Genomic DNA, 26390 nt, shown 5'->3' with positions numbered 1-26390 from the left:
TGTTAACCTTTCAGCAAGAATAGTTGCTGGATTTTGCCTCTTGGTTCACGAGGCCTAAAATGTTTATGATCTCACCTTTTACAGAAGAAGCTTTGCTGACCTCTGATTTAGAGAAATATGTGAAAAATGGGACCCCAGATGAGTACAGTGCCATGAGCTCAAGTCTAGAGGAAGAAAGCATAAGGGATGTTCTCGGAATGCACAGGATAGTCATGTGAGGACCTGTCTACTGTGGTCAGGCCCTAGAATGCCTTCAGTAGCAGGCAAAGAAGTCTGTTCAGCATTTTGCTACATAAATATTTGTATAATTATCTCCCTAGATTTTGAAGTTCTCCTGGGCAACAATCATATTTTTCTTACTTGTGGGCCCTCAAAGAGGCTGGACACAAGGCTGGACACAGACTACCAGCTTAATCAATGGTATTGGATAAGCAGCCTCTTTGATGAGGCAGCTAGTTAGGACGAAGCTTTTAATCATCACCAGAGAAACTTTGAATCCTTTCCTCTCTTCCCTTTCCATGAGAAGATCTACTGTTCATTAGTGATCATACATGGACAGTCACAGCCTTCCCTAAATACAGCACTGGAGCGCCAACAAAATGCATCTTTGTAGAAAATGGTAGGGGGACCGAGAAAAGCAAAACTCCCCAGCAAATTCTTGCACCTGACGCACACCTAACTGCAGTATTGACAAGAGAAAAGGTTGGCCCGTTTGAGTGCAAATGTGATCTTCTGGCTGGATGATGAGATTCTTGTAAACAAGGCGCCTACGCCCACGTTGGAAATAAGGCTGTTCAGCTCGCAGTAAATTCTGTTCCGAGCCCAAAGTTGAGGCCGGAGACCCTGAGCGGCCTAATCAAGGCCATGATTGATGAGGTGTCGGCGACTCTCAGACACAGCGCGTGACGCATCCAGTCACCGAGGACCTGAGTGTTTGTCATCATGTCACAGCACCTGCTGCTGACTGATACCTGGGACGCAGGGGCGTGCCAGGGCGAAGGATGCGCTTGACAAGGCCCTCCCCTCCCCCAGCGCCCACAGCTGCTGGGAGGGAGGCAGCGGGCATCTGCCATCCGGAAAGACAACATGGAGCCCCGCAGGGAAAAGCAGCGTGGGGTGGGGGAAGGTGGCGCGTTCCCGATGCAGAGGGAAGGATGACAGGTGCTCTGAGGAAGGCTGCGCTGCTCCGGGTCCTGGCCGCCTGCCACGCTGCAGAGCCGCGCGGGCCCGCTGGCCGCCTGTCAACCACCACCTCGAGGCCTTCTGTCCCCTGGCAACTCTGCTCTCCGAAGGACGAGGCGGCCTGCAGAAGGGCGAGAAAAACCACACACGGCATTGTTTTCCAGGAGAGGGGAATGTATTTTCACCCAGGCAAAATGTTTTTTAAGATTCTTGCCCTGTTCCCCAATCATGCTTTACGGATTGACTTGCCAGCAAATTCCAGATTGCTCTTCCTCTTAGCATTTGCAAGGTGTGGATTGTTCTGTGTTCTCTCCTCCGCCAAGTTTGCCTCCGCGGGGCTCTCTGGGAGGGTATTTGGAGCGCATTGGTAGCGCTGCCGCAGTTCAGTTCCAGGAAGGAAAACAGGGAAGGCAATTAACTCTTCAAAGCAACCCTGTGTTTAAAAAAATATTATTATGCAAATCAAGCTAATGTGTCTCTAAATTCATTAGGTGTGTTAGAGGGTTAGTCACCTTGGAAGGCGCATCAAAATTGGCAGAGAAGGCCAATGGGGCTTGACCTTTACTTGGACCCCTGCTCTTCTGCTCAATACATTTCCCTGGTTGGGGGAGGGGCGGTGCTGCTACTGAGGAGGGGGCTTATCAGAATCCCCGAGGGAGAGGTCCCACCGAAAATATGTACTTTCTTGTAACGGCATGCGCCTTTCCACTGCAGCCCCAGGTATGTCGAATCCCCAAATGTAGTCCAAACCAGTACCAGATCAACCAGGAAGGAAATTCAATCCAAACAGTAAGAACAAAGTGCCACAGTAAGAATTTCACAGTCATTCCTCAGGTCTGGGACTCCAGGAACTAAACACAGAGAAAGTCAAGACAGATTATTTCCATCCTCACTGCTTTTTGGAATTTGGAAGCATGTAAAGATTGCCCCTTTTGGTAGCTTCATTCGGTGAGCTTGAAAAGTGGGGTGGTACGTCTGTTTCCTGCCTGGATTCTCCTAAGTGTCGGAGGTAAACTTCTGTGTAGGCCTGTGCCTTAGGACGCTGGGTCATCAGCTGAGCCCAACAAGGATGGACCTACATCATCCATACTGTTTGTTTTCCTTCCAGTACTCCTATTTTATTAAGGTATAATTTACAGACAATAAAATGCACAGTTTTTAAGTATATGGATCAATGAGCTTTGACAAGTACATACTTCCATGGTACCCATCCACCACCCGTCAGGATACAGAACCAGGGGCAGATACACTTATCACTTCAACAAATCCCCTCATGCCCTTTTGTTTCCATCTCTCATCCATCAAAGGAAACCACTGATTTACTTTCTGCCACTATAGATTAGTTTGCATTTTCTAGAGTGTCACATAAATGAAATGATACAGTCTTTTTTGTCTGGCTGCGTTTGCTCAGAACAATGTTTTTGATGTCCATCCATGTAGTAGTATATTATCAGTAGTAATAGCAGTTCATTCCGTTTATAGAGCAGCATGCCATTGTGTGGCTATACCACAGTTTGTTTAAGCATTCATCAGTTGATAGACGTTTGGGTTGTGTCCGATTTGTGGCTCTTATGAATAAAGCTGCAATGAATCTTCTTACACATTTCTTTGTATGGCTCTATGTTATCATTTGTCTCAGGAAGTACCTAGAAGCGAAATTGCTGGGTCATAGGGCAGGTGTACGAATTTAACATTATTAGGAGCTACTCATCAATTTTGCCAAGGAGCTATACCATTCTCCACTTCCTATAGCAGTGTTTGAGAGTTCCAGTTGCTCCACATCCTTTCCAATGCTTGGTATTACTAGTCTTGATTGCTTTACTATTGCAGTGGGTGAGCAGTAGAATTTCATTGTGGCTAAACTTTTTCAAAGCTGTTGTCTTCCTGAGGACCCAGTGCTGAATTCTAGAGGAGCCTTAGCTGGGTGGTGAGAGGCAAGCATTTGAATAGGAGGAAGGTTTCTATTTAGTGTCAGTCTCCATATTTCCATTTTTAAAAGAAAACCTCAGAGCAGCAATTTGAGCTCAAAATTCCTCTCCAGAAGTCTAGTTTCCCTACCAGCTGTTTATAAATATTTACTTTCACATTTTTAATAATGACAATGTCTACAGCAAAAATACCAGGCACTTTAAATTATAAATTTTCATCACAGAGGTTGCAGGTGTTTTTATGTAGGTCACAGAGAATTCTGCCTATCTCTACCTACAGGTCTATGGAAAGCTTTCTGGAAGTGTAAGTGATTAAGAGCACATACCCTAGAGAATAAACTTCCTTTGTTTGAATCCTTTCTCTGCTACGGGTGTGACTTAAGTCATTTTGCCTCTTTCATGGACCATAATATCCTCCTTCATACACTGCTGTAGTAATCAATCTACCTCCTGGAGTCGTGATGAGTGACATAGTGCATCTAAGATATGAAGCCCACTGTCTAGCACATGGCAATTGTATAATAAAATCTAAAAAATCATAAAAGCAAATTTCCAGAAAAGGTTTACCCTCTCTCATCCTCCTTTTCTCCATCCAACACAACTGCAGGGCTGGCTTGTATCTTGGGGGCCACCCAGAATTAATGTGCTGGGTCTCAGGGTCAGTAGGCAGCTGGTACCTGACATAATTTCAGGCTTCTAAAGCAACTCTCTCTGAAGGAATATATCTCTGGCTAATAGGACCTGGAGGGATTTGTGAAGGCCCTGACTTTTCATGCAAATTAATGTGAAGCTCCTGAAATTGTGTACAAAATTACACAGGAGTATTTTTTTCCCCTGGGATCCATAGCTTGCAACAGAATCTCAAAGAGGTCTGGGATCTCAGACCCCTTTGGAGCTATGGTAAAAGGAAGAATGGCCACTGGAGGGTACGGAACAGACTTGGGAAAAGAGAGATGTAGGATTGAGTTTCAGCTCTGCTGCTTATCAACTAATCATCCCTGAGTGGGTTACTCAGTTACTCTAAGCTTCAGTTCCACATTTTGAAAATGATAAAAACAATAATAATATCTTGTACCTTACAGGGCTCTTGAGAAGAATGAAAAAATGATGTGATTGGCACCCAGTGGTCAAACAAATGTTAGTTCCCTTCCCCTCCCCTGATCTAGCTTCTTAATGATTGATGTTCTCCCTTGATGCCCTCCCCCCACTTTTTCTTCTATCCAGAGGCCCTTTACAGAAAGTCTTTGACTCCTGATTTAAACCCACTTCTAGTCTCTCCTTAACACTTTGAGGATATGGGAGAAGGCAAGAAGATTCAAATGGCCTGGAGACAGGACGGAGAGGCTGGTCAGAGGCTGTGATCCCCTAGTTGAGCTGATCTGGGTCCAAGGTCCATGATTTCATCATTGACTGAGCAACTGGGCTCCCTTCTGCTTATTTAGGAGTTTAAGATATTACCAAAATCTCTACCCTTTATAAAATCAAAAAGAAGAGAAACTAGCTGGATGAAAAAGAACTCCCAACCCAGTGGGTTTCAGAGAATTTATTTCTTCTAAGCTTTTTTTAAATATAAAATCTATATTTCTATAAATCTCCTAAGAGAGTTTGGGCACTATAAATCAGGGACCAAATATAAGAAAAAGATAAACCTTTCAGCATAAATGATGTGGAAGGAACAGAGTGGAATTTAAAGAGTTGAAAAATCTTAAGGAATTGAATATAGAGTACTGTAAGCTGAACATCTATCTATTAAGTGACTGTGAGACAATGATAATTAAATCAACAGCAGAAAGTATTTTTTTGATGGAAATAAGGTATTAGGAAAGGAGGATAAATAAGCTTAAACATTGCCTCAAAGAAATTTCTAGGTCTCTGATTCAAAAAGATATTTTTTTTTTTCTCCAACACAGTGACAGTTTGAATCAAATTCTTTGGGGCTTTGTTTTCAGAACTGTCCATAGCAAAAGCAACCTACATATCGTCGCTGAATGTGGAAAAAGAAAGGACTTATGAAAAACAAGCACACTGAGGAGGGGAGGAGGCCCAGGGGGAACCGAGCTTGCACAGGTAAGTCTGCCAATGACAGCATAACTGGCCTAAGGGAAGGGGAAGTGGAGAGAGAGATGACCGGACTCAAAAGAGCCTCCTTTTAAAACAACACATGAGGATGAAACTTACTAAAGGGGTGGATGAATGTCAGCAAAGCCTAGTGTTTCAAAACTGACTTTTCCAAAAGAATATCTCCATTAGCTCTGGAATGATCTCTAGTCAGTGCCTGAGAAGTCTCCATCTCTTTATTTCCTTACTCCAGGGTGGATGGACGGAGACTGTAACTTGAAGTTTCTCTTCCTGTTCATGAGACGGGGTAAGAGCAGATGCAGAGTTAGTGTAGCTAAGGTGAAGCCAGGCTTTTCTTCCTGATTTAGGGTCTGTGAGCAGAATTAAGTGCACATGGAGAGAGAGAGAGAGAGAGAGGGAGGGAGAGAAAGAGGGAAAGAATAAGTTCAATATGAAAATGCAGAGACCCTTGGGATGGGGTTTACTTTTGTCTTAGGTTCCGTTGGGTCTAGAGCTAGAGATGGGGATTCTTGTGGAGGCAATTTATTGAGAGGTGGTCTCTCAAGGGAGACATGGGTGAGGGGAATAAAGGCAGCAAGTTAAGGCAGGGGATGGGGTCAAGTAAGAATATGATTCTAGCTTTAAGCCTCATTGTCTGGGGAGTTCTAGAGCATGAATTGCACCACAGAGTAATTTCCACCTTGAGGCAAGGAGAGTCGATTTGTACTTGCCCCCTACTGTCCTTGGCTGAAAACATTGGCTGCTGGCCATTTCGGGGCATGGGGGAATGACCAACCTCCCTACTTACCTCTCAGTCTACCTACATACAGGTGAAGTGATTTCAGTTGTCAAAAGCCAATTAAAGTAGAGGGCTGCTCTGAGCCATTAGCATCCAGTACTCACAGCATCTGGGGGAGGGGTTAAACAGGCCATAAAATGAGGTTTGGGTGAGGCACCAATAGTACCTACTATATATGCTAAGGGTTGACCTCTTACAAGGAATAAGTAGGTCACCCAGTATTGAGTGCGATGGAGTGGGTCACTAGGGTTGGGATGTTTTGTAAGCAGTTGACTTCTGGCAAGGGCTGGAATCTAGGCAAATCCTTTTCCATCTAACCCAGACATCTCCCTTTCTCACCCGTCTATGTATATATATATATATTTTTTTTTAAAGAAATGCCTTCCTTTTTTTTTTTTTTTAATAAACAGTTTCACTTAATTTTTATTTATTTATTTATGGCTGTGTTGGGTCTTTGTTTCTGTGCGAGGGCTTTCTCCAGTTGTGGCAAGTGGGGGCCACTCTTCATCGCGGTGCGCGGGCCTCTCACTATCGCGGCCTCTCTTGTTGCGGAACACAGGCTTCAGACGCGCAGGCTCAGTAACTGTGGCTCACGGGCCCAGCGGCTCCGCGGCATGTGGGATCTTCCCAGACCAGGGCTCGAACCCGTGTCCCCTGCATTGCAGGCAGATTCTTAACCACTGCACCACCAGGGAAGCCCCTGTCTATGTATATTAATATTCATTACATTCATTACATCATTTATTGGGAGTTGATCATTTTTCTTCAAAACCATAATTGAATATGTATTGAAAGGCAATATTACTAACATCACTACTTAGGTGTAGGTCCTAGGAATATTTAGTCTCTATCGATGTAAATGTGTTTTCCTTTTCTAAAAGAAGAAAAACTATGTGCCTTCACATGTTTCCTTTAGTTGAGAGAAAGTTTAACACCATTCTTATTTACTTCTGCTCCTTTTAAAAATGGTCTTTTTCTATTTTATACTTAATTGTAAATTAGTAGGATGGAAATTCTATTCAAAATAAAAATTAACTGCAGCTACCTTCATATATTTCATCGATACTAAGGTGCATGCTTTTCCACATTCTGATATTGCCAGAGTCATGATGCATCTCACTTCTTATAATCCCTGGGGGTTAGGTCAAAGTTGGGACCTAGCAGCATTGCATGTGCCTACAAAAACTTGGTCATCCATTCATTTACTTTATGTGTCATGTTGGTACTATCTGTGTTCTGTTTAATTGTCTTCAATAACTTGATCTTGAAGTGAAATATTCTGAAGGCAGAAATGCACACTAGAGCTTTGGGGTATAAATTATATATTAATGAAGCAAATATTTGATGTTAGAAGAATGAACGCAATTCCATATTTTCTTGCAAAGCCACACCAATTGCTTTATGTGAATAAAGAAAGGAAGATTTTCACAAGTAAAGTAGTGAAGATTTGTTATTGAGGTACAAGGGAAAAAAAATGTGACCTATCCCACGCCAACCAATGCAACTAAAGTCGGGGAAATGGTCACATCTCTTGGAATACGTGAAAAAATAAAGCCACAGGAAGCTGATGTGACTGATTCATGTGTTGTACAAGACTATCATAAAGGCATGGTGTCATAATTTAACTGGCAGCCGTTTTCTTCCTTTTAGTGTTACATGTGCATTTTGCAATTAATAACGCGTAAACTTTCATGAAACATCGTGCTAGTCAACAGCATAATTATTCACAAGAAATTATTTTGGAAAATAACTTGATGGGTGATGAAATCTGGATGATGATACCATAAGGAACATACCTAAAGTAAACAAAGTTAGGTTTGGTTAGGCAGCTGCAGCAAAGGAGAATAGAATTCAGAGAAAGCCTGGGAGCATTGCAGTAAGCAGGGGTGGGGAGAAGGCTCTTGATACAGTTTGGGCTTATGATGAATCTAAGGAGAAATTTAGGAAGCAGGGGCTGGTTCTAGATTAGATACTGCCAAGAAATTCGGGTAAATTTTGTCTAGAAGGCAGGAGGACCAAAGTGAAGCTAGGATTGTCATTGGTAAAAAACAAGTCACTCATGTTAGTCAACAGAGGGGATATGGATGACCACGGTCATGATGTGGTCATGTCAACATTACTGATACTCTCAGTTGGGAACATCATGTCCTGGCTGTAGCGGGGCCATTGTAGGATGTGAAAAATTCACTGGACTTGGAGTTAAAAGCTTGGGTTAAAGGCCTCGCATCTTTTGAGTGTGGGAATTTGTTCGGTTTTTATAACCTTTCTGAACTTCAGTTTCCTAAAACTACAAAATGGTTCTACTAATATGTACTTGAAATGGTTGGTGCAAAGAGAAAAATGGAAGTATTTACATAAATGACAGTGGTAAGCAATCCAAAAAATGCAGATTCCTTTAGGCTGTTCTGGACAGAAGGCTGGCAGGCCCTGGGCCTTGAGTGGAGGCGGAGAGGTTTGGGAGGACACACCGTTTGGGCTGCCAGGAGATTTTCTTGCTGTAGAGAGACGCATTCAGAAGCAGAATGGCCACGAGGCTTGCGCACAGCTGGAGAGTCAGGGGCCTGCCTGATGCATCTGAGATCAGGTTCTCCCAGAAGCAGACTCTGAGCCAAACGTTCCTGTGAAAGTGATTTATCAAGGAAGGGCTCCCTAGAGAGGCCGGTCAGTAATGGGAAACAGGAAAGGGAGAGGGAGGAAGCCAAGCATGGGTGTGATTGCAAGTGAAACCCTAGCCACAGCTGGGTCCTGCAAGGGGCTCTGGAGCATAAATGTCAACTCAAGGCAAGGAGGTTGGGCTTTTTTGCTTCTGTACCTGTCAGTCATCAGCTTGGGCTCCTTTTCGAGGCAGGTCTGCGCAGCTGCGCTGCCCACCGAGACAGGAGACAACCATGACTAGCAAAGCATGCAGAGCTGGAGAATGGGTGCACAATGCTGATAAGAGTCATAGGAGAGCATCTGGAAGGGGCACCCACAGTGCCCACCTGGGCTGAGGGAACATCTTCAAAGAGCCTTTCCTGGACATACTCATGGATGTCTTCTCGAGTCCCTCAGTACTGTTGGGACGTCCTACTACTACCATGCTCGCCTGGAGAAGCAGCGCTTCCTCTATAATCTGTCACTTCCTGGTGTGTCGCACTAATGAAAAGGCTAGCATCTCAAGTGAAATCTGTCAGAGAAAACATTTAAAAGATGTCGCTCTGTATGGCGTGTCACTGGAGTGTGATATGACTCCGGGACCCCTGTTAGGAGTAACGAGACAAGATAAGCCTGGGCAGATTCATTCCGCAGAGCACAGCTCAAGGACTGAGCTAATATTATTACTGACCGTAAATGTTATTAGGGAGATGTGGAGAGGACGTTAGTGCCACTGAGCATTACAGTCAAATCTCAATAATGACCAGCGAAGCAGGCTAATAAATTGTAGATTACGCGCACCATGCATATTCATTCCTTCAGAAACCTCAGCTTCCTAAGCTGCAAGGATTTCAAAGGCTTCTGCTGCAAGCACTGGGCTTAAAGCCACACGGGGGAAAAAAATGTTGGCAATTCCTTTAGAATCCTCTGAGTCTTCAGCTACTGAGTTACCTTCCTTCCTTCCCACTAATGAAAATGGAAAAATAGAGTCAAGATGCAGATTTGCTACTAGGTGGGAAACTCCTGAGTGCTGACGACGCATTGTGTTGGGTCAGGAGGAACCAGGAAACCAGAACAGCTTTGGGTCTCACTTGTAACGCATTGTGTAACATCAGGCCTCCCAATCTTGTTTCCCTGGCTTTGGGGCTTGCCAGGCACATCTTGGAAAAATAAAAAGTCCTTGTCATCAAGAAAGAGGATGCCAAGAAAGAGGTTTCTGCTCTCACCAAAAACCCACCCAAGAAAATCGAAGGGAAACCCTTCAGGAGAAATATTATCATTGCACCAGTGAGTTTTATTTTCTGAGGATCTCCTGGGAGCCAGAGTTTCTTTAGAACTAGCACATGATTTCAGAAGATTTTGTTTCTTTAAAAAAATTCATTTTGGTGGACACGTCTCCTCACCTCAGGGTTTAAGAGGTTGGAAGATACAGTATTTCCTATATGCCATTTATCCTCACTGGCCTCTCTTTACCTGAGACGCTGCTGCCCCCTGGACTCAGACAAAGGAAAATCCACGTATTCCTACTCTCCCTCCCAAACCACTGGACTCCCAGGAGTGAACGTGCTGGAAAATAATAACTCAGCAGGCTTGTCTTTGGTCAAAAATAGAGCTGTCACATAATAGTGATCTTACAATTCACCTGTCTGTTCCCACTCACCTTCTTATAGATGAGAAAGCTCAAGTTCAGAAACTTGAGCCTCTTTCTTGTGTTTGAGTGACGGGGACAGCAGTGCTGCAGGCATTGTAACTTCCAGTGACGAGCACCTACAGTCTAAGGTGGAAGATGCGGCTCCTAGCATTGGCTCCTCCAGCCATCAGAGATATGGATTTTGAAAAGAGTAAGTTTGGAGATCTCTTTTGTTCCACCGCAGCAGTTTCACATGGGGTCTAGCACAGGAGAAGGGAACCCCGTATCTAGAGCCTGAGTTTGGTGAAAATTCTCCTGGAACTTCTGCATTTTCTCCAAAGTGAAGGCTAACCTGCTCAGGCTCACGTTGGGTTCTCTCCGGCCCCACGGGTGCCTCTGCCATCAGAACTCACGTCTCGGGAGCTGAGCTGCCAGGCCCAGGATAGCGCTTCTCAACCCTACATGTTCTTCCAAGAGCTCTTGACAGAGAGAGCTCTGTGGCTCATTAGGCAATCATTGGGGAGGAGGGGGTCTTACTTAACTATCCCAGGAGTCATGGGCTGTTTATATTAAACAAGAAGGAAAGGAAAAAAAACACCTTATTGACCTGATAGAAGTTTCCATTATTTCCTGCTTCTTCACCCTGAAAATTATTAGTTTAACATGGAAGCATAAGTCTTAAATATTAGGATGAGTAATTTACGTCTTGGTATTTTAGAATTTTGTGAGAATCTCTTCTGCTATTAAATATTGTATGAACATCTTCATGGAAATTAAATATTTCCTCTTTCAGCTTTTCTCCCTCCCCCCCGCCCCCTCCTTCCTTCCTTCCTTCCTTCCTTCAAAGGATACTGTTGGGTTCATTAGAGTTCTAACTTCATCTTGGCCACAGTACGTGGGGTGGCAGCGCTGAGCTCTGGGGAAGATAACACGGTTACCATGCACCAAGTAGCTCTATCTCAATCCCCCTGCTGACCAAGAGACCAACCCATGAGGTGGAAAGCACTGAAAAAGAGCAATGGGAAATCAGAGACTGTAAACTACTAGAGGAAAAACATCTAAGTCCCTCTTTCTTACAAGAATGCTACCAGCAAACTGTCTGATAATGCAATTTAAATTTGCTATGTTTTAGACCTTTCTGAGTATTTCTCACTAAAGCTTAATTTGGTAGGGAAGATAATTGAGCCTTAAAAAATTAAAAGCTTTTAGGCACTCATTTTGCAAATATTTAATAGGTTTTTGTTACTTGATTGTCACAACAGTAATTCCAAATGTTTATTCTTTTCTTAGCAAGTTATCAGCACATCCCCTAGATGAAGGAAAACTGATTCATCTAAATATCTAAGTCATTTGAAGTGGGAAAATAGAGCAAAAAAAAAACCAAAAAGAGTCAAATGGGATCTCACACTTTCATAATGCATCTGCCAGTGACCACTGCTGACTTTTAGGGCACATTTTCAGGAGGAGGAGATAGTGAAGAAAGGGTAGTAAAAAAACGATTGCTGTGGTTCAGGCTATACGTTTAAGAAGTTTGGTCATTTAAGGATGAACATAAATAATGGCAGCTTGAAAGGGACAGTGAGGAAAGGGAAGTTGTAAATGGGCTTGGAGAGTTTCTTTCCCAACATCCATCAGTGAAAGACCCTGGAAATTGACCTATTGATCAATATGCTATTTTAATTGTTGTTCATTTATTTTTATTGTATGCTGGTATAATATTGGATACTGGAGATACAGCAATGAAAACAACACGCATAACCAGTGCCTTTATGGAGTTTATCACCTGTTATTTATTTAGTGCCTACTATTCACCTAATCCAACCTGTATTTATTGTGCAACTATTTTGCATAAGGTTGTGTGCAAAAGTGAGCAAGATATAGAACTATTATCAAGCAGTCTAAGTCAGTAGAAAAGATAAATATTGAATTCAATTCTTAAATGTATACAGTAGCTTCGCTTATGGTGTCTCAAAGAGTCTTCAGAACAATTTTGTGAAAATTTTAGATAAGGATTATTACCTCTTCATTATTATTATTATTTCTTAATTATTGAGGAATAAAAATGAGGTTCAGCAGATTTAAGTGATTTGCCCAAGTACACAAACAAGGAATGGGGAGATGGCTGGGCTGTGGCTTTGACTCCCTGTTTTCTTTAAATTAGGCAGTTTCCTTTCCGCAAGTGTTCAAATACAAAACAAACAGAAGTTTTTTTCAAAAAAGTTTTAAGGCTGTTAAAGGCTATCACTTGGTTCACAAAAAAATTCCCATTCTCTGTGAGTAAGATAAGGGTTCATGAAAAAGAAGTATGGAATTCAAGGTCGAGCAGTTTGCATAGAAGCATACGCTGTTTCTTAGTGTTTATGAAATTTGTAGTTATAGTAGTGTCTATGTGCCTCAGTGGAAAATGTTGAGTTTTGGAGTCAGACAATTTGAATTTAAATCCTGATCTTGAATTCAGTAGCTGAAAGATTTCAAGCTAGTTATTCACTCTGTGTTCCAATTATTCATTCTCACAGGCCATGGTGAGGATTAAATGAGACACTATATATAAAGCATCTAACTATTACTAATCAGTAGTATATATAACCCTTATTTTGGAAGACGAATGCATTTTAGAAGGGAACATGAAAAGTTGGGGGGTTGGGTTTTATTTTTTCTCTGCCTGTCTGTAACAGTCAGGTGCATACAGATTACTGTTTGGTTGAATAATTAGGGACTGGAGCCTAGCAAAGTTTTGACATATGAAACATCACAGTCTACCCCTTATGGACTTGGTGCCCATACACATCTCCTTAAACCATATTTAATAACCAAATAAAGACAATAACAGAGACACACTTCCATCTAAAATGATGTAACTAACTATCCTGTGTACAACTGAAAGTGCTCTAATCTTTCCCCAGAAGAGAATCCAAAGTCCTTGGGCGATGTTCACTCTTCTCCTTGGTATCCTGTAAATTAAATACAATGGTGCAAAGTTAACTATTATTAATACATCTTTTAAGATAAGGGGGTAAGAGAGAAAAGACAAAAATGTTTGCTATTCATACACACATAAACATGTGCATAACAAAATAAAAAGGCATATTATAACTGTTAAAGTCTTAATTTCTGCAATTGGTCACATGGTTTTAGCCACATAGCTAAAGTACCTTCTTCCACAACCCATTCTGTATTCCCTCTACCCTCAGCATGCACCTCAGCTAGTCATGATTCTTTGCCTGGTGGGGTGACTCAGACCATCATTCCTGCATTCCTGAAGGGTCTGGACCATTAGCAGTCCTACCTTCATTGGATTTTTGTAGTTTTCCATTGACTTGAATCACAGGGCATGGTAGCTCCAAGAGACAACCTAAGGGATCTCCTGTATTCCAGATATTCTCCTTTTCACTTCCAATTACAGCCCAATTTCTACTTGGTAATCAAGATCAATCACCCCAATCAGTAGAGTAATATTGTCTTTGCCTGTTGATTCAGAGGCAAGAGGAGCCCCAAGTGGCCAGGTGGCAGTCTGAACTTCTGTTTCAATGGAATCCTTTTTATGTTTCCTAGTAGAAGAATTTCTTCCTTTGGAACTAAGACTTCTAGACCATCATAGCATAAGGTCATGGAGATAGAAGGCAAAGATTTTGCTACTGGGTCATTTGCAGTAACAGTGAGTGATACCTCTCCCATTTCCATCTCTTGATTCCTGGACCTGTCAATCCTGGCTATGAGAAAATCAGCACCATATATTGGATGCTGATTTAGATATTAACCACAGCTTTGCAAGGTATTTCCATCTCACTGGGACTGTCACTGAATCTTCAAAAGGCCAACCCAGTGTTCTTTGAAGTATCTGCTTCAGTATACTGGGAAACATGATGGATTTCAGAATCCTGGGCCTAGGGCTGCACTTCATTTGCTGTGAAGTGAGTTCCTTGACTGACTGGAAGATACACTGTGTGGAATACAGTGACAGTGAATAAGGCATTCTGTACATCCACAGTTTGGGCAGAACCATTGTGTTCAGGAAAAGCAAATCATATCTGGCATAAGTGTCTGTTGCAGTAAAATGTATAAATTTTTGGCAGTGAGGTGAAGTCATTCCTCAAGGAGACAGGCCCTCCTCTTTATTCAAGGGGTTCTGAGTCTTAAAATTGACTCAAATCTGGGAATTGATTGAGGAGACATGAATCTCTGTTTTGGTGATATAAATTAGATTTCTATTCACTTCACCTAGAACCCTCCACTTATACAAATCAAGTAAGAATTTAATAGACTGCCTATCTATTTCTTTTTTAGGGACACCATGATCAATTAGCCAACATCATAGGCATCAGACAGTCAGATTATTCTTATTACTGCCTTGATTCCACTGTCCATTATGGTAACCATGCCCACTTTGATTTGGTAATTAAGTTGTGGCACTTGGACCCTGCCACCCTGGGGTCTAATTATCCCCATTTCATTTAGGGATCAGAGTTTGGCAGCAGGCAGCAGCTCCCAAGGTAATTTCTGACCTGCAGAGAAGAGCAATAACAGAGCTCTTCAAGGATGCGGGGTTCCCCTCACAAATATATTTCTCACATTTGGTGAAAGGATGGTCCCAAGGTGGGTGAGTAGTTCTTAAATGATGAATCCATTCTGACATTTCAATTTCCCTAGGACTTTGGATACCTTCCTCTACAGCATAAAAAGGCAGTCCTGGCATTTTCACCTCATTTAATATAAGTTACCTTTTGGTCCACGTTTCAGCAAACCAGCAAACAAACTGATAGAGATTTTCTAACCCCTTAGCTGCAACATTAAATGAAGAAACTCTGCTTAGTGGGCCCATATCAATAAATAAGGTCTGATAAAACTATATATTCCTTACACTGTTATCCCACATCCTTAATATCCATCCTGACACATATTACCCAAATATCTGTCTGTATAAATTAGAAAATCATGCTGTTTTTTGGGTGTGTAGTGTACTTCATTGCAGGTCACACTTTGCATCTCATTCTCTGGAACCAGTTGGAAATTGAGTCTCGTTATAGGTCTAGAAGCAAAAATGAATGGCGGGGATAGTTCCTGAGAGGAATCAAGAGTGTCTTTCAAGGCAACTACCTCAGGCGAGCTCATTACAGCTTCTTCAGGCAAAGCAGGTTGAACCTCCTCAAACAGAAGTAAAATGGCCTCTTCTATTGCCAAAGAAGATTCAGCAGAATTTAGGGGTTCAATGCACCCAGGTTCACTGGGATCTTCTATATGTCCTGATTCTAATTTTCAGGATCTCTTTCCTTCTTAATCAATGACCTCACCTTAACAGAGGACATCCATAAGGTTGAGAATTCAATCTGCATTATAATTCAGCCACTCTCAGGATGAGACTGTGGATTTGGTTTTTAGAAATCTCAGCACTGCAGCTACAGGAGATAAAGTTTTCTTTCAGGGAAGGTGTAGAACCTTTCAAGTCATTTGCCCTTTCCCTACTTTCTCCAGTGCAAGTAGGAGCAACCAGCCAAATCCATTATATTCCTTAGGTTGTCCAAAATGTTATACAATATCAAACACATGGCTACCCAGAACCCTACCTTTTATAGGTATTTGATAGTATCCAATAGTGATATTTTGCCTATCTCTACTGCCACATCATACTGTGGATTATCAGTACCCTCTTTACCACTAGAAATATTCATTAGTGTCCTTGTCTAATCAAACTAGAGAATTTATTCCAGAAAACTCAGAATCAATTTAGAAACCTCGTTCTTAAGATTCTATCCCTCTCAAAACACTTCTACTATAAAAATCTGTATCAGTCAGGGTTCCACAAGAGAAAAAGATCCAGTAGGACACACAGACAGACAGACAGGCACACACACATATACACAAACACACGTACTTCTATATCAAGAGATCTATCATAAGGAATTAGCCTTTGCAATCATGAGGGCTGGCAAGGCAACTCTAAAATTCATAGAATGTCCCATCAGAAAGAGATGTCCAGAAATTCCTGGGCACAAGCTGAAGCTACAGTCCACAGGCAGAATTTCTTCGTCCTCAGGGAAACATCAGTTATGCTTTTAAGGCCTTTCAACTGATCAGGGGTGGCCTATTCAGATTATTGAATATAATCGCCTTCACTTAAAATCTACTGGTTGTAGAAGTTAGTACATCTATAATAGACCATCATGGCAACACCTTTAGTGTTTGATTGAATGACTGGGGAGTGTAGCCTAGCCAAGCTTACATAAAACTGGTCATGGGACTTCCTTGGTGGCAGAGTGATTGGGAATCTGCACTCTCAATGCAGGGGGCCCGGGTTCAATCCCTGGTCAGGGAACTAGATCCCACATGCATTCCGCAACTAAGAGTTTGCATGCTACAACTAAGGAGCGAGTGAGCCACAACTAAGGAACCCTCAAGCTGCAACCAAGGAGACAGCCTGCTGCAACTAAGGAGCTCGCCTGCCACAACTAAGACTCAATGCAACTAAATAAATTAATTAAAAACAAAAACAAAAAAACTGGTCATCATACTATCCACCAAAGATGATTTTTAAAAGTAAAATTCTGTTCATGTTTTGCTTCAGTTTTTGTTATCCCTATTTCCAGTGTACTGACGTTAAAAAATATATACTGAGATAGAATTTTTAAGCTGAGTCCACAGTCACTGATTGCTATTGATGTGTTCACATCAGCCATGGGTACCACCTTGTGTGTGTCTTGTTTCACAGGCATTAAAGTCCACATGGGATCTGGTTCACATGAGCACTCAGCATGCCCTGGAAGAGCACAGGGTCACAAAAGGTCAACCAGAAGAGAATGGAGAGGGAACGGATCTTGGATGTAAGCACAGTGACAGGTTCATAAGTGTGTATTTCAAAACGTTGGGACATTTGTTCTCACTCTCTCTTACTCCCCTCCCCTATCTGAGGGTTTCCTATCTTGCTACTCAGGTGTTATCTCTTTACCCACACCCATGAAAGCCAAGAATTGGTCTTGTGTTCAAAGTCCCCAGGGGATAAATCCACTTCTAGCATCTCTTCTTCCTCTCTGCTCCTCACTCCCCAGAGCCTAAAGAATGCTGCATTCTCCTTCTCATTTTTCTCAGGTTCCTGTAGCTGACACACCAGCAGGAATAGAAAGTGCTAGAGGAAGTCAATAAGACACACTAATTCAGTCTCAGCTGAATTGTTTCTAGAGTGGTCTATGTTTAATTCCACGCACACATGAATGGCTTAAGCTAGGCTTTGAAGCACATGCCTTATTAAGGACATATATAGAAAACATCTCATAGTAGTAATTTTTGAGCTTTCACTTTTTATCATTTCATTTTTATCATGATCTTTCATCTTCTCAGTAAGAGGCATCTCCATTGCCTTGAGGATAAGTAGATCATTAGAGAGAAAATGAAAAGAAGAAACAGTCAATGTTCAGCTTTCTGACTTCCAAAACAGTCTTTTGAGAATCAGAAGGGATGTCTTGAGTGAGATGGGGTGACGTTTTGGCCATAATCATAGAATTAGAAAGAGAATAGCTAGTCTTCAGGTCAAGATGGCATCTTTGCTCAAGGCCTACAGCAAGAGAGAAAAAATATGTACTTAAAGAGACATGGCTGGACTCAAATAAAAGACAAGCATTTCCCTAATCAAGGAAATGAATAGAAAAGCGAAATGGTGAGCAGAGCAGAAGGTAAGACTTTGTTGTACTTTGAATGTGAAATAAGCAGTAGTCACAAGGGTTTTTTGTTACTTCCAGGTCAAGAGGACCGGAAGAGTTCCACAGAAGATGATGATGCTTGGATGGACACCTCCACTTAGGAATGTCTTTTCTTGAGAATAGGGTTCCTAGCGAGCTGAAGCCTGAGAAAGGTGGGGACATAGTCACATCTGCACGACCAGGAGCTGTGAAAACTAGGTCATTGATCTGAGCCAGGATCTGCCATGCCCCCAGTGTGACTGCTGGTAATAGAACCTAGCTTCAGATTAGGGCCCAGATGGGCCCCAAAACAAACAGACAAGCAAAATAATTCATTGTAAAGCAAATAAAAAAGGGAAAATAGAACATTTTGCCAAACCAACAGAAGGCAGAGGAAGAGAAAACAGCAATAAAGGAAAAGCATGGTTATCTCAAACCAAAAATAAGGTGACAGAAATAAACCCCACTAGATTCACAGAAGATGTAAATAGATTAGACTTTCATATTAAAAATCACAGTTTGTAAAATTGAATTTGAAATAGGCTGCTTCCATAAGACAAAAAAAAAATCTAAAACAATTCCACATAGAAAGATTCAAAATAAAGTCATGAAAAACAAAACAAATTCTTAGTAAAAAAAAGCCAGTGTAAGAAAAGTAATACCTGACAAAATAAAATTTAAGACGTTATTAGGATAAAAAAAGATACCATATAATTATGAAAAAAAAAGCCAATAGGAATCTATGCTGATTATGAATTTGTAGGCACTCAACAACATAACCTTTAAGCTTAATAAAAGTAAAACTTGCAGAATTACTAGGAGAAATGAACAAACACAGTAACATTGGAGATTTTAACAAAACTCTATCAAAAATGGATAAATTAAGATGACAAAAATAAGATGCATATAACACATTTAAACCACAAAATTTATAACATTGATCTATTATATAGTATTGTTTACTCACTGATTAGTAATGTGACTTCTGACATATGCCTGTTTTCCTTGTTCTATTTTTCTTTGTTTCACATTCTACACATGTTTTTGGATAAAAAAAAAACATGTACTGAAATGTTAAAAACTTTCATGAGAATTATAAACACTGAATTTATTATCATGATATGGTGGAATCTGCAAGGGAGAGGTGATTTTTAAGATCTGAAGGAACAAAAACTTAGGAAAAGCCAAGCTAGAGGAACATTGCCTGGGGTGGGAGGTGTGGTGTAAGAGTTCCCAAGGGAACCACAGGAAATACTTGGAATCAGCACCAGGAGAGATCCATGCCCGGCTAGTGTCCAGCCCTGAGAGCTAACTCAAGCCACCATCTTGTATTAATGCTGTGTCTCCCAGGTGGAAGAGCTATAATAGTTGCTCGTCTCTCACTATGGATATTGGAACTTCCATCAGCGATCATCAGCACAGCACCCATAGACATCCTAGTAGTGGAATGCCACTTGTGCTTTGGGACTTTGCTTAACCCTATTTGAATTGCCTGGTGTGCACAATACCCTGTGCCAATATTCTGTGACACCTGTAAGCACAGACACACTACCCTATGACCTCAACAAACAATGGAATCCTTAATGGCCAGAGGAATTGTGGCTTGAAGGGCACAGCCCAGAACTGGTCACTTGCGCAGTGGAAACTCCTCCATTACAAAGGATACTGAAGAGAATTTACTACTTTCAGATGCTACTGTTTACTGGTTACAGTTTTCCTCCTAAGGCTGAAGTAAATGGAACAGACAATATGGAGAATTTTTTTTCAGAGAAAAAATAGCTTTCATTGTCAACTCTTTGAAGAGAACACCCTACCTAGAGAGATGTTATCAACTGAAATCTGTCTTTTTTGGGACACACAACCAATGACTACTTATTTAATAAAAATTCATCTAAAAGAGAGGGGTTTTCACTGAGAACTAGGAAAAGATATTTTTGTCTCCTCTTTCATCCATTCTCTCTCCATGTTTTCACAGACTCCTTCATCTGTCTCTCCCTCTACTCTGCGCAGCCATATGTAACTACTGAGCTCACATACTCAGATGTGAATGAGGCCTTCTCTAGCAGCTTTTGACACCCCTCTTCATACCCTGTACCCAGCTGCCTACCTTTTAGGGACTGAAAGGTTGCATCCCTGCAAAATTTATGTGTTGAAACTCTACCCACGATGTCACGGTATTAGGAGGCAGGGCCTTTGGGAGGTAATTAGGGTTAGATGAGCTTGTGGGGGTGGGGCCCTCCTGAGTGGAATTAGTGCCTTTGTGAGAGTCACTGGAGAGCTTGCTTCCACTGCTCTATTCTCCACCATGTGAGGATAACAGGGAGAAGTCTCAGCCTGCAACCCAGAAGAGGATTGTCACCAGAACCCGACCCCCCTGGCACCCTCATCTCGGACTTCCAACCTCCAGAGCCGTGAGAAATGAATATGTGTTGTTTATAGGACACCTAGTTTCTGAGCATGTTGTTAGAGTAGCCTGAGCTGACTAAGACTCTCCCCGACTTTTTTCCTCTTTTCCTGTTGCCCCCTGATGCCTTCCCTCTTCCCAGTTCAAGTAAGGTATACAACCACCTTCTCCTCCTTCCCTGCCCTTCCCTCCACATTTACTATGTCCTACCCAACACTGCTATGCACTGTGTGTACAGTGGTGAACAAAATAGAGACTGGGCCTGCCCTCATGAGTCTTATAACCTGATGTGGAAGATTGATAGTTAATAATGAACACAGCTGAATATGTAAATGCGAATTCTGGAATGTGTTATAAAAGGAAAGGATTTTATTCTGTAAAAGAGAGAATAGCATGGCAACAGGTTTGATTTGAGGGCCCAGGGAAGGAACAGCCATGGAGCTGATTCTGAAGGTTGATGAGCAAAAAAGGAGTTGCCAGGTAAGGAGAAGTGTGCGAGCTTTACAGGCTGAGGTGTTAGCAGAGCACTTTTTCCCCAACAGGAAGGGAGGAGAATATCTTTTTTTAGTTTATACACATGGAAGAAAACTTGGTTTATTTGAAATTATGGGAGTCCCAAATTTGCTACTCAAAACCTTTAGAATGTTTCTGGCATCTAGATTTTATAAAAGAAATCAAAGGTCAGCCAAATTTTCTTGTTTACATATCATTTTTTTTGCCTTTATATTGTTTCTGTTGAGTACTTCTAGTATCCATATATTGTTTCTTTGCATTTAATATTTTCACTGTGTGTTAGAATCGTATCTTTAATTACTGTTTCCTGGGTCAGATATTCATTTATCTCAGGATATTTTTTCATTGTGTTTGATTAATTTGCCTTGATATCAACTATTTTCTCCTTTCTTCTTTTTAAAAAAAACACTGATTTTTCACATTTTCACTCTCCATTTGCTGCTATAAAATTACACTATATTCTCTCCAACTGTTTTTAGCTTTGACTCCTTTTCCTCGAAATGCTGGCAGAAATTCCCAAGTGTTTAATGCAGGATCAATTCTCCTCTTTATGGAATAGCTACCATTTTCCCTCCAAGAATTGTTGGCCCCACATAGAGCAATGATCTCCAGACTCCTTTTCATCCTGTCCTTAACCCTATGGTCATGATGGACTAGACAATGAATGGGCATCTGTCCAAGCCAGGCTCAATAGAGTTTTCTTTCTCTTGAGAATTTATAACTGGGATTTAGAATGATATTTGGGTTTAAACATCCTATAGATAGTTTCCAACTTTTGGTTCTAGACCCTTCTCAGACCTAACAGGTCACAGAGTCCACAAAATCACCTGTATCTTACTATTAAATTCTCTTTTTATGTTTACATTTGTACAATTGTGTTTTTGTAACTTGCGGTCAAAATAGTTTGCCTAAGTCCAGGTATCAGGAGGAATTATTTCAGTCCTCTGAATAGCTGCTCACTCTAACCTACATGTAGAGGATTAGGAAATATTTAAAGAATTTAAAATTGATGAAAGACATTTTTCTGCTTGAACAGCAGAAATTTGAATGCCAGTTGCATATAATGAATACTTACACATTGTGGGTTTGAAAAAGAAAGATAACCGATTTAAAAGGCATTAGGAGACTTTCCTTCAGCTCCTTATTGCCTTTGATGTTCATGAAGCCTGTTAAATCCCTGTCAGGCAGACAGAGCAAAGCAGGAGGAGGTTTGTTGTTTCCCAAAGCAATGGTCATTTCCACTTGGTCCAGAAGACACGACTTTTTATCAGAAGTTCAGGAATAAAATAAATGTTTTCTTTATTGTGTGGAGACATAATCCAAAGACTTTCAGATCAAAGCATACTGAGAGTAGAATAAAGTGATATAGAATGGTTAAGGTAAGATCAGCACTTTCTTAGTCCAGTAATTGGTAGCTGTGAAGTGTATCTACCGAAGTTCAAGTAATCATTCCGCTAGAAAGGAATATGAAAAAAAGATAAATCTTGCTTGTGTGGCCAAAAGACAAATCAGAGATGTCTTTAGGGAACTGGGAGCCTTGAGACTCATCATTAGTTGTGTACGGAGGCAAAGTCTTGAAACAGAAGTAAAGCACAGCATAAAAAAAAAAACTAGAACACAGGATAATCCCCATTTTGTGAGTTCGTGTGTTTACACAGACCAAAAGAAGAAGCAAAAGAGTTTATTTTTATTTAACAATTTATTAGTAATATTAAATAATAATAAAACTACCACTCAGTAAAATTTGTGTGACACAAGTATAGTTCTTAAAGGACAAAGAATATTCAAAGGCCTATGCCAGAAAAGAAGACTGAAAATTAATGAGCTAAGATTTCAACTTAAGAAAAAGCAAAAACAACAACAACAAAAAAATAAAACTAATTAAACTAAAATAAAGCATTATAAACCTAAAAAAATAGGAGGTAAGTAATAAAACACAGGAATTCTTAAAAAGAAAATAAATGTACTGTAGACAACACCTTATAAATAATCCTCTAACAACCACTAAGCCTCTAACAGGATATATGAAGAATAAAGGGCATATGTAGAGTAGATAATAAAATGATAATAGAGATAACTATGGAGAAATGTGCACCAACATATTGGAAAATTTAGTGAAATTGAGGAAAATTCCTAGGAATGTGAATAATTCCAGAAAATAGAAAATTTCAGCTGTCTTACTCTCATCCTACTTACATTTAAAGAAAAATTATACTAAATATCCAAAGAATAGATCATTCCAAATTTAAGAAAATTCTTTCAGAGACTGGAAAGAGAGGGTACTTTGAAATGTATGTCCTAAAGCTAATAAAATCTTGATACCAAAATCAGTGTAGGACAATAAGATAAATGGAAATTATAATTCAATCAGTCATTGACATGGCTTTGATTTCTTCAAAGTCCCTCTCAAAATCAATAAGAAAATTCATTCAGCACTGTAAAACAAAACACAATACATATCAATACATCATGACCAAGTTGGACTTATTACTCATATTTAAAATTATTATGTCATATAACTCTCCATATTAGGACATTGAAAACAGAAAAATATAACAACTTTATAATTGTAATAGATCAAGAAAAATTTTGATAAAATTTTACCATTCATGACAAAATCAGACAAAAAGAAAAAGAAAACCTCTTCACAAAAACATCACTAGAGTATGTCACTGTTTTTTTTTTTAATGATAGAGTCATATGACAGAATAACTTACAACAGTGAAAACAAATGAAGTTGAGAATTACACACTTATACTTGAATAAATGTCAAACATATGTCATAGAAAAAATTAAATCATAGAATATCATAGTATGATTCCACTTATATAACTGCTAAAAATGTGCAAAATTACACACAGTTTAGGTTTATACTATACATAGGTGGTGGAACTCTAAACATAATAAAGGAATTTGTTAGCACAAATTTAGGAGAAGATATTTCTGGAGTGGGGGGAGGAAGGGAGTATAATTAGGGAGGGGAACACAAGGATTTAAAACTACTATTAATGTTCTATTTCTTAAGCTGGTAACTATTATAAGTTTTCTTAAAACACTACATACACATGATCTGTACTTTTTTGTAAGGTAGATTGCACACTAAAATATTTTAAGATAAAATTAAATATGTTGAAAGATTCCATTTACAAAAGCAACAGAAGTATGAAATACATAATAGGAAATGTGCAAGTTTAGTATAAAAAATCTGTTGCATAGCATGTCTTGACTTGAATAGAAATATGTCTTTAAAAAAATAAGATCCAGAGGGCAGACAGCAGAAGCAAGAAAAACTACAATCCTGCAGCCTGTGGAACAAAAACCACATTCACAGAAAGATAGACAAGATGAAAAGGCAGAGGGCTATGTACCAGATGAAGGAACAAGGTAAAACCCCAGAAAAACAACAAAATGAAGTGGAGATAGGCAACCTTCCAGAAAAAGAATTCAGAATAATGATAGTGAAGATGATCCAGGACCTCGGAAAAAGAATGGAGGCAAAGATCGAGAAGATGCAAGAAATGTTTAACAAAGACCTAGAAGAATTAAAGAACAAACAAACAGAGATGAACAATACCATAACTGAAATGAAAACTACACTAGAAGGAATCAATAGTAGAATAACTGAGGCAGAAGAACGGATAAGTGACCTGGAAGACAGAATGGTGGAATTCACTGCTGCAGAACAGAATAAAGAAAAAAGAATGAAAAGAAATGAAGACAGCCTAAGAGACCTCTGGGACAACATTAAACGCAACAACATTCACATTATAGGGGTCCCAGAAGGAGAAGAGAGAGAGAAAGGACCCGAGAAAATCTTTGAAGAGATTATAGTCAAAAACTTCCCTAACATGGGAAAGGAAATAGCCACCCAAGTCCAGGAAGCACAGCGAGTCCCATACAGGATAAACCCAAGGAGAAACACGCCAAGACACATAGTAATCAAATTGGCAAAAATTAAAGACAAAGAAAAATTATTGAAAGCAGCAAGGGAAAAATGACAAATAACATACAAGGGAACTCCCATAAGGTTAACAGCTGATTTCTCAGCAGAAACTCTACAAGCCAGAAGGAAGTGGCATGATATACTTAAAGTAATGAAAGGGAAGAACCTACAACCAGGATTACCCGGCAAGGATCTCATTCATGTTTGATGGAGAAATCAAAAGCTTTACAGACAAGCAAAAGCTAAGAGAATTCAGCACCACCAAACCAGCTCTACAACAAATGCTAAAGAAACTTCTCTAAGTGGGAAACACAAGAGAAGAAAAGGACCTACAAAAACAAGCCCAAAACAATAAAGAAAATGGTTATAGGAACATACATATCGATAATTACCTTAAACGTGAATGGATTAAATGCTCCAATCAAAAGACACAGGCTTGCTGAATGGATACAAAAACAAGACCCATATATATGCTGTCTACAAGAGACCCACTTCAGACCTAGGGACACATACAGACTGAAAGTGAGGGGATGGAAAAAGATATTCCATGCAAATGGAAATCAAATAAAGCTGGAGTAGCAATACTCATATCAGATGAAATAGGCTTTAAAATAGAGAATGTTACAAGAGGCAAGGAAGGACACTACATAATGATCAAGGGATCAATCCAAGAAGAAGATATAACAATTATAAATATATATGCACCCAACATGGCAGCACCTCAATACATAAGGCAACTGCTAACAGCTATAAAACAGGAAATCGATGGTAACACAATAATAGTGTTATAACACCTCACATACACCTAGACCAGATATATTTAATTGATACTTATAGGACATTCCATCCAAAAACAGCAGATTACACTTTCTTCTCAAGTGCACATGGAACATTCTCCAGGATAGATCACATCTTGGGTCACAAATCAAGCCTCAGTAAATTTAAGAAAATTGAAATCATATCAAACATCTTTTCTGACCACAACGCTATGAGATTAGAAATGAATTACAGGGAAAAAAACGTAAAAAACACAAACACATGGAGGCTAAACAATACGTTACTAAATAACCAAGAGATCACTGAAGAAATCAAAAAATACCTAGAGACAAATGACAATGAAAACACGACTATCCAAAACCTGTGGGATGCAGCAAAAGCAGTTCTAAGAGGGAAGTTTATAGCTATACAAGCCTACCTCAAGAAACAAGAAAAATCTCAAATAAACAATCTAACCTTACACCTAAAGGAAGTAGAGAAAGAAGAACAAACAAAACCCAAAGTTAGCAGAAGGAAATAAATCATAAATATCAGAGCAGAAATAAATGAAATAGAAACAAAGAAAACAATAGCAAAGATCAATAAAACGAAAAGCTGGTTCTTTGAGAAGATAAACAACATTGACAAACCATTAGCCAGACTCATCAAGAAAAAGAGGGAGAGGACTCAAATCAATAAAATTAGAAATGAAAAAGGAGAAGTTACAACAGACACCGCAGAAATACAAAGCATCCTAAGAGACTACTACAAGCAACTCTATACCAATAAAATGGACAACCCGGAAGAAATGGACAAATTCTTAGAAAGGTATAACCTTCCAAGACTGAACCAGGAAGAAACAGAAAATATGAACAG

The 26390-nt window shown here is 40.1% G+C and overlaps 1 long non-coding RNA gene across 1 annotated transcript in view; it reads left to right on the top strand.

Annotated features, from left to right (window-relative positions):
* The window catches only part of LOC133104010 (uncharacterized), a 41155-nt gene extending 22939 nt beyond the window's left edge, over nucleotides 1-18216 (top strand). The window contains exons 2-4 of the long non-coding RNA XR_009703451.1: nucleotides 5060-5177; nucleotides 16935-17046; nucleotides 17959-18216. This is a non-coding gene — a long non-coding RNA (uncharacterized LOC133104010). The remainder of the gene's footprint in view (nucleotides 1-5059; nucleotides 5178-16934; nucleotides 17047-17958) is intronic.
* The last annotated feature ends 8174 nt before the right edge of the window (nucleotides 18217-26390 follow it).

This window comes from Eubalaena glacialis, chromosome 13 (assembly GCF_028564815.1).
Source record: "Eubalaena glacialis isolate mEubGla1 chromosome 13, mEubGla1.1.hap2.+ XY, whole genome shotgun sequence".
In the NCBI taxonomy this organism is placed as follows: Eukaryota; Metazoa; Chordata; class Mammalia; order Artiodactyla; family Balaenidae; genus Eubalaena; species Eubalaena glacialis.
The sequence above is the reverse complement of the archived record's forward strand: the minus strand, read 5'-3'. Positions and strand labels throughout refer to the sequence as shown.